The sequence below is a fragment of the Gavialis gangeticus genome, unplaced genomic scaffold (assembly GCF_001723915.1).
Source record: "Gavialis gangeticus isolate Ggan-Ray unplaced genomic scaffold, GavGan_comp1, whole genome shotgun sequence".
Taxonomy (NCBI): domain Eukaryota; kingdom Metazoa; phylum Chordata; order Crocodylia; family Gavialidae; genus Gavialis; species Gavialis gangeticus.
Genome location: NW_017729024.1, coordinates 15,823,056 through 15,832,484, shown reverse-complemented (window position 1 = coordinate 15,832,484; position 9,429 = coordinate 15,823,056).

Below are 9,429 nucleotides of genomic sequence, written 5' to 3'. Positions count from 1 at the left end.
CCCCCCGCCCCCCCCCCCCCACGTGTCCTATTTTAGATCACTGGTTAGGTTGTTGGTTAGCTCATTGTCTTGGGATCTTGCCGCAACTTTGTAATGTATAATTCAAAACTGGTTCTAATTGGTAGTTCAGTCCATCCAAAATATCCTCATGGGCCAATTTCTTTCTAATGAGAAGACTTTTCTGTTTTTCTTACATTTAAAGTGTCATGTTAAATAAAAATTATACTAAAAATAGTTCTCATGTGTATATGTTATTGAAAAGTGCTTTGGGTTTGCATACATCACCAAAAGAAGTGGAGACCCTGTCTGATGGAAAGTTACAAGTCCTGCTTTCTTCTCCCTTTGTATCCATGTAGACTGAAAATTGGATTGCAAGCACTACAGACACTCTATGAAAATAGTTACAGGAGAAAGAACACTTTGCCAACTTTTGTTCACAAAGAAGTTGAAATACTGGTAGCTTCTGTAACCCAGGTACACCCAAGGGTGTGCTCTATTCTCAGTGGGATGGGATGGGTAGGCAGGAGGGGGTGCTGTGAGAGGAATGCCAGAATTTCAAGTGGATCACTCTTTCCTCTACAGAGTTAGCCCAATCCCAAAGTTCTTAACTATATACATTGTATTGAGTTATAATATACATAAACATAAACTAAATATCATATACGTATATTTACACGGTGAACATTAACCAACAACCAAGGTAAAACCCTAAATAACACTATTTACAACTTCACAATACAACATTTCAATTACAAAATATAAGGTGCAAACATGAACAATCTTAATAACATCTATTCCTTAATATAGTCCCTGACCCATGGCAAGAGATAGTCCTCCTTCCAATGGGGTCCCTTGGGGAGTGTCCAGGAAGCACCAGGGGCCCCTCCCCTTAGGGCCTTGACTAGACAGGGGGTTTGCCCAGCCAAACATCTTTCCCCTGTGGGACTCAAGGGCCCAATGACTCATGCTCCCTCAGGTGGAGGTAGTCAGGGTGCAGATCAATGGGGTCTCCTCTGCTGGAGCACCTCTCCAAGCCTCTCCCATGCCGCTGGGTTCCTTCCCACCCTGTGCTCCACTCTGGGCACCAAGGCTCAGCTCCTCTCAGCTGCTGCACCACCACTGCTGGCTTCTGGGTGCTGGGCCTCATGCTGTAGCACTACTATTTTCCCATGCCCTGGCTTCGGCACCGAAGGCTCTTTTAGCACAATCCAGGTCCTTCAGGCTCCAGCTGGCCGTCCTCACACCGGGTGTCTGACCCAAGCAGCCTCCACTGCTCCCTGGTTCCCAAGGCTCAGGCCCGTGCACTGCCCTGTGCACCTTGAGACCTGGCCACTTGCCAGGAGATGGGGCCTAAGCCACTTCACTGTAGCCCCAAGGCCTTTGCCCCATGTGCTGCCCCATGCACCGTGTGGCCTGCTGGCCCTGCCGGGGTTGCAGGCTTGAGCTGCCACTTGCAGCTACCAAAGACTGGGCTACATGCACCAAACTGCTCACTGTGATGGACCTGAGCAGTCTCACACTGCTCCCAGGGCCAGGTCTCCCCACACCGTCCCCGTGCTTTGTCAACAGCATGAGAGGTCTCACACCACTCCGAAGCCTGCTCCTCCAGTGGTGGCTTCAGGAGCCTTGGGCCTATTGCCCGCTGGGGAAGTGCTCCCCAGCTTTTGTTGGCTCCACTCTCTTTGAGTCCTTTGCAGGGGCTTTTATTTACACCAGAGGCCCCACCCCTGAAGTCTGCCAGACCTGCAAAGCGCAGTCTTCAATAAGGTTCAGGGGCTCCTAGTATCCCCACCCCCTCTGAGCAGGGGTGGGACAAGCCCCTGCCAGCTGTTACCTGATTGGTGGAAATGTTCCACCAATCCAAAGTGTCCTTCTCCAAGCTGGGCTTGCCAGGCAAGAGCAGCGAGCCCGCCACACTTCAAATCACTTTCCATACTCTAGCGGAAAGCAGCTCTGAAGAGGAGGTGGAACCCAGCCAAGATGTGAGCTAGAGCAAGTAGTTGAGTTAAACAGGTTGGCATAACCAAAGACCAGAAAATTGACATTGCCACTGTGAGAGCACGCCACCAGGAAATGAGAAGCCGAGATTGTTCTTTCCATCATAGAGGCATTTATTTAATTACTCAGAAAGTACCATGTAAAAGTCTCATCAACTTAACAGGTTATGTTATTCTGTTTTATATCTACCAATCAGTCTGAAAGTGCAAAATCAACAGTATCCAGAGAGGGCAGAACTGCAAATGAAATAAATGCACATAATTCAACAGAGGGGTCAGTCAACTACATTTAATTATGATACCAGGTGAGCATCTCTGTCTAACCATATTCACACAGTACAAGCCTCTGCCCCTTCTGTGTTGACTGGGTCACCTACAGAGCATGTTTTCTCTGCAGCATCAGTGTGTCCCCAAGTAGGACATTAACGAGTGCACGCAACCCTCCTGCTCCCACTCCTGTGCTCCAAATCTGGAAATAAACTGGTGAGGCCTCTCCAGGATCATCCCTGGCTCATTGACATTGATAGAAAAATCCCTAACGAGCCCTATGATTCTTATACCAGACCAGTATTAAAACCATTTTCAAATGCTGTTTGACTGCCTTGCAATCCCACGTTAACATTTTACCTTTAAAATGTGAAAGCAACTCTTGGAGTACTAATTAGAAAACCAAATATAAACAACAGCCAAGTAATTCTGGCAATGGATTTTGAGTCAAGATATCTAACTTCTGTTAACAGTCCAAACACAGATGGCATTTGTAACCTTGGAAACATCATATTAGCTAGTTGTGCCTTGGGATGGATGATGGGAAAGGGTGTTTCTAAAAAGTGAAATGGGATAATACTTAATATACTTCAAAGGATTAAATGTTTAGTGCTTGTTACCGTAGTCTGATTCCCTCAGATGGCAGGGAAAAAGAAGTACAAATTAGGATTATGTTTAGGAAATAACAGCTGCAGAAAAACAAGATGTAAAGATGTTTTTTGGAGGGGCACAAAATTACTGACTGCTGCTACTGCCCTGGCCCCTGCTGCCGTCCAGGGCACTACAACTGTATTTTACACTTCAGTTATGGATAATTCATTTTACCCCTATGTTAACCTTTCCCCTCTTTCCTCTTTTATTTAGAATGCAAGTTCTCTACTGCCAGGACTCTCCCTCTACCTGTGCTTAATGCAACGGAGCCTTGATCTGAGTTGGGGCCTCCATGTTCTACCTCAATACAAATAAAAAGAACGCAAGGTTTCTATTAGACTGCTATCACTCTTCCTTTGTCTGGATGTAAGATTCTGCCTTTGTAAGAGGACAGATTTGAGGACTTAATCCAGAACCCAGTGTAGGTAATAGGACCTTTTTCACATTCATCAGGCCCCTAACAAGTAATTGTTTCTTATTACTGTTGTCCTCTTAAATAGAAATATTAAGAGAAATGTGCATAGTGGCTGTTATGCCTCCATGCATTCATTCTCATTTGCCCCCTGAATTTTTAACACTTAGGCTAGGGACAGAAATTACACATAAACCAGTATAAGTGATCAGAAACCAATTCAAATCTGTAACACAATAGAAGTTTAGCTCACTTAAATAGGTTTATTGAACTTCTGTCCTAGATCCACTCCAGATTCAAGTTAACTCATAGTCCCCCAGCATACCAGGATGCTTCACACCTCCTGCGCAAACCCATCCCTCCCCCCACACAGGTGGGTAGGTTAGCTTTGGCCCAAGCTCTGCTCCAGCCAAGCAGGGAGGTTTGCTTTAGCATTCCCCAGCTTCTGGCCTAGGCCACTGCAGATATGTGGCTGCATTTCTGGGATCAAAAGTGAATGTCTGTTCACTTGCTTATCAGTTCAATCTATGCGGTTTAGACTAAACTGTGAAGATTGAATTGACTTAGCCTTGGCGTTTTTGACTGTCTGTACTTAACCTTCAAGCTATCTAAATAGTTGAGAGCTTCCAAAAAATAAAAAGGGATTATTAAAAAATGTCTGGTACACAAAAGTGTATGTGTGTGAATTGTAGAGGAGAGAAAGCACCTTGCTTACCACAAACAGGACAGACTGATCACATAAGATGGTTGAGTATTCCAAGTAGTATGCTCTGGTCAGTGATTCTCACCCAGGGTCCTGCAGTATCCTGAGGTGACTTGATATTCTTTCAAGGGTGCCATGGGATGGCACACAATGTTAGCATTGTTAGATATGCAAATATGATTTGTAAGATAAACACAAAGATTTCAAATAGGAATAGCGCTAAAAGCATGCTGACTTGTTGTGGCCTTTCTGAATTCTTTGCAGCAACAACAACAAAATTGTTCTATTCCTTTTCTGTAATAGAAAAAATGAGTGAAAACTCAGAGTTGGCATTTTTGAGGGGTGTCTTGAGCCTAAAAAAGTTAAGAACCACTGCTGTAGCTATGTGGAAAAGGATCCTTGTCAGAAGTCAGTCTCTTGCCATGGTTAAAATATATGAATTCTGTGTGGCCCAAAGGTGAATGCAAAGGGCAGAGAAAAAGCAGGATGCTAGACTAATTGTGGTTCCATTTCTAGCACATATTTTATAACCCTGGGAAAATCATTGAAGCCCACCCACTCCCCATATTTACTCTAACCCCTAATGTCCTAGTTAACCCTGTGGGAAATCCAGCTACAATGTAGAACCGTACTGAAGGCCAGATGCTATATCTGAACTTCCCTGGATAAACAAATCTACAGACCAGAAATATACCAGGTGTTTAGTATAATCATTCCTAAATATGCACAGCAATTTAGTTAGAGATAACTCAGGAACATTGTTTAGCCTTAATGTCTGTTTTAAACTATTATGTTTTGTTTGATGTCACAACAAGGTCATTTATAAATTTACACACTAGCACTAACTCTTACAATTGTAGCTGTGGTACTAAAAATATCCTGTTCTCAAAGTACCAGATGTTGCCTTTTTTTTAAGGCTTTTCTTTATTGCTGATTTATTTAGGTTACTCTGTGAAGTGGTTTATTTGTTTATTAACATTTCTTTATACGGGAAAAATCTCAAACTCAGTCATATGCCTTGTTTCAAAGCAGAACATTGCAGACAGCCATAATGGTGAATGTCAGTTTCTACCTCAACAATATAAACATACTATATGCAAGCAGTATAAAATAAATCAGTACATAAAGTTTTAAAATATGCCATAAAATGCTAACAGTTTGCTGACATGATTATTTCCAGTTGTGTACTGCAGTTAATTTCTAGAGAATGCAAACACATACGGACAAGATGCCTATAAACACTGTCAGACTCTTGCATGCCATGTACAGTGAGAGCATGATTCTGCACTCACAGCAGTGTAAGTAATTCCACGGAAGTTAAAGGAGTCACACTGGTGGCATTCTGCTGTAAATGGGCACGTCTACATGAAATGTTTACTGCACAGTTGACTAATTAACTGGGTAGTAAACATCTCAGCACCTACACATGTGCCCTTATTAGGGCCCATGAAACTAATAAGCTACACAGCAGGTTAGGACTTGAAAATACAAGTTCTAACCTGCTGCAGAGTTTTTTCACATGCGGCAGCACACATGTAGATGCTTCCCTGGCTGGCTGGGGCACAGGGTGCTTCATCGTGGAGCTAGCTATCACACAGCCCCCATACTAACGCACCCTGTTGCCTCAGTCAGCCCTTCTTCAACAAATAGAGCCTCATCAGAGCAGCTCTCGGCTGGCAGGCTACACCCCCTCCCCCCACCAGGCCCCGTGCCAGCCCAGGCTGCTAGGACCAGACTTCATATACTGCACACAAATAAACTCTGGAGCACTATGCTCCAGAGTTTTTTGCTCCTGGGCGCATGTTAAAATGGCATACCCAGAAGCGAAACATTCCAGAGGAATAAAATCCGGAGCTTATTTGTGCACATTAATTGCACGTAGATGTGCCCAATGAGAGCAGAATCAGGCTCTGTATGACCTCCAAGCTATACCTCCATATGCAAGTCATATACTTCTCCTTTTAATAATATTCTTCCTGATAGAAAATAATTCCTGGAAAAAAAACTATACAAATATTTTCTAACAAATGTGTTGTAGTTATTCATACTGACTGACATGCAATGTTTTTTGACTAGATCAAAAGTAGTCCTTAGGCTTTGGGGGACTTATGTCTGTTACAGAAATACCATAACCTGCACATGGCAGATATCTGTATAAAATAAAATTGATCAAAAAAGCAGTCTTTTTGTATGACAGTCTTTCTTGAACAGGACCATGGTGTGCTGCTGAGATCTCCTTTTAGAGATGGCTCTATCTTCATGGATTTCCAATATTAAGAAATGGATAGGGGGGGAATCAGTTGCTTCCACAACATAACTTCATGTTTTGCTGCTTTCTGATGGAGAGAGATCTAATCAGGTATATTATACAACTGTGGTGTGAAAGTCTATACTGAAGAGAGCTAAATATGTGTGGAAAATGGTCAAGAAACACATCATTCTATGATCATGGAGATTACTTAAGATAATATATATAGCCTACGTTACCATTAAGAAATCCCCCGATATATATTTAACTCAAACTTTAAGGCAAGGGGCAGAAATTACACATAAACCAGTATAAGTGATTGGAAACAAGTTCAAATCTGTAACATAACAGAAGTTCAGTGCACATAAACCCCTTTCAAAATGGCCAAAACCAGTTTAAGATAAACTTGGATGGATGTAGTATCAGACTTAACTGATTTAGGTTAAATCAGTTGTTTGAACTTCTGTCTCAGATCCTCTCCAGATTCAAGTTAACTCCCAGTCTCCCAGCATCCCGGGATACTTGCAAATATGACCCCTGGCTTCTGGCCTGAGCTGCTGCATTTCCAAAATCAAAAGTGAATGTTTGTTCCCTTGCTTATTGGTTCAATCCATAACCTGTGAAGAATGAATTGATTCAGCCTCGGGCTTTTTGCTGGCTGTACTTATGAGGCCTCAGGGTTGCCCACAACTAGAGCTCGTTGAAAACTAGGAGAAAAGGTTAGTGTCATACTAACATTTCCCCATTTTTTAATCAACATTTAACATTTCAATTAAAAAATGAATATTTCCAATTTTAAAATATCTCTGTCATTTCCACTAACACTCAGAGTAAGGCCTTAGCACTATGTAGGAGCCAGGCTGATTGGGAATGCAAGAGGACACCAATGTTCTGAGCAGGTAAGAAAACACAGGGTGCATTTACATGTGCCCCTACAGCACTGTTGGTACTGTGCTATCATTTAGTTCTTCCTTTCAGAGGTACTAAATGACAAAACAGTAACAGCCCATACTGCACCGTGCTGGTGGTGCACAGTAATTTTTAGCCCCTACATTGCCATAGCAATACAGTATACCAAGGGAGTGAGTTGCTATGGCAACATAGCATCACATGTAGATGTGCCTACTGTATTTGAAATCCAGATGATTCTCATTGACTTCAGCAGGATCAAGATTTTGCCTACTGTCTCTGCGTGGACAACTCTGTCTGACTTGGAGCTGAATTTGTGGCTCATTATACGTGCGTTGGCACCACAGGGTGTGTAAACTTTGTTCTTCCTAATTCCTCTGATGTACTGAAAGGGAGGTACTTCATGGAGGGAAATGTTAATGTGTTTTCCCACATTTAAATTCTTCATTAGTTTCACTTCTTATGGGTGATCCAGAACCCTAAGCTATCCTTGTTGTTACGTAGCTAATAAATATTTATCTTAACAGCCAGTGGGAATGTGTTAAAGACTGTGAAATGGAAATTTTTCTTTAACTGGCTGATTATCCCTAAGAAGATATTTCAGTCTTAAAGTTAGTGTTTCTTTTCCTTCATCACTTCTATATCTGTTAATTATGTGAGAAATAGGAATGCATATGAATGTTGCCACCTAACATTTTATTTTATGCCCTGATAAAATTCTTCTTGATATATCAACTTGAGGATGATATCCTTTAAGGTTCCCAGCATGAGTTATTTAGGTGCCTAAGTATAGATTAAGGTTTAGGATTTGTAATCTTGAAAATGTTGGCCTTAGTGAACTGGATATATATAGAGAGAGAAATAAGCAGATAGACAGGTACTTATGTATAATGTAAAAACGATTTTATAAAGTTTTAAGAACCTTCTGGATAAAAAGTGCTATGTCAATATAAATTGTTGTCATCAAAAGTAAAACACACTAACAGCAGGGGCAAAGCTGAGCCTTGCTCTCAGCTACCTATATAAACCTGTATAAACAAGAACTAAATGACTGTGCAGTAACCCAAGTTATTTCTCAGTAGCACTGAGGAACATCCTTTTCATGATGCTACTGTTCACCCAATACTACTGCACAATAGTATCATGTCTCAGTTATTGCCATGTGATGCTACTGTGAAGTAGTATCAGGCTACTGTACAGTCAGGATCTCATGTAGACGTGGCTGCAGAATACTTAAACAAGGTTCCTCAAGACATCCCATTAAAAAGTGGTCTTTTGATGCTGTGATTATGGCATTGTTTGACAAGTTGCAGAAGTCCTTTCTTCCTCTTCTGTTATGTGTTTCCTGCCATGGAATGACATGATTGAGCTGTTGGCAGTAAATAGCAGAAGGAGGAAAGGAGGAAAGATGGAACCTCTAAAAATAGAGCAGCATTTTCAGAGAGGGTAATATTTGAGGAGCAAATGCTGTTTGGCCTTTATGCAGGTGCACAGCATGGAGGAGAGGGTGCAAAGTAACAGAAGTCAATCTCTGGGCTCATAGGAGTGCTGGAATAGTTCTTTCCCTCCCTCCCTACAGATGGATAATACCCCAAAAGAGGTAGGGAAGAGATAAGTCTGTGGCTTCACGCCAAACATGCATCAAAGAAGTTCCTCATCATATAGGTTTACTTGGAAAAGTCACTTCCAGTCACGGCAGATGGCTATTTAAAAGCCCTTGTCAATGCCCCCAAGAGAACCCTGAATTCCCCTCTCTCCAGTTCTCTGACAACATAACCAAGACTCCACTCTGGGTATAGTGTATCTGCCATACACTTTTCAAAGAACTTCTACCAGGCTGGAGAAAAGAAAATCAGCAAGTATGATTATTCACTCTCTTAGGAGAAACTCTACAAAGAGTTATTTAACCTTGGTTGTTCCCAGGTTATTTTTCTCGAAGACCAGCCATTTTTACCCTGGGAGGATAAGGCTGAACATCTGTACACCTGTTGCTTCCCCTGGGAGAGCAGTGACTCTCCCAGAAAATTTAATGACTTTATGAGGCTTTTATGGATCCTTCCTATCCCCTTCCCTTTTTCTATATACTATGTTTAGGGCACATGTATATTCTCTCTTGCATTCATTCCATTGTGAAGTTAAGAAATTAATGTGTGATTACAGGATACAATCATGCCTTATGTCCCTGGCATGTTCAGAAACACATCAGTTTTTAAAGATTATAGCTGGCAGAACCTGGGGGGGG